Below are 272 nucleotides of genomic sequence, written 5' to 3'. Positions count from 1 at the left end.
TAGTCAAATGTCTAAGAAAATGACGTGAGGAACTACATCTCATCAGCAAAGATAATTAATGCATCTACGACCATTTCCAACTCAACATATACGGTATCTTTTCATCTATTCAAAGGCTTAAATTCCTTGTCAGTGGAACGGAACGAATATGGAAATGAGATTGCAGAAAGCGAGCGAGGTCCTTAGATTAACCAGAGGGCTGTGATTGCTGGAACAAAGGACACTTTCCGCAGCAGCCAAGTCCATTCAGGACATAGAGTAGACGATCCGTT

Source organism: Penaeus monodon, chromosome 21 (assembly GCF_015228065.2).
Source record: "Penaeus monodon isolate SGIC_2016 chromosome 21, NSTDA_Pmon_1, whole genome shotgun sequence".
In the NCBI taxonomy this organism is placed as follows: domain Eukaryota; kingdom Metazoa; phylum Arthropoda; class Malacostraca; order Decapoda; family Penaeidae; genus Penaeus; species Penaeus monodon.
This window is presented reverse-complemented; position numbering follows the sequence as displayed.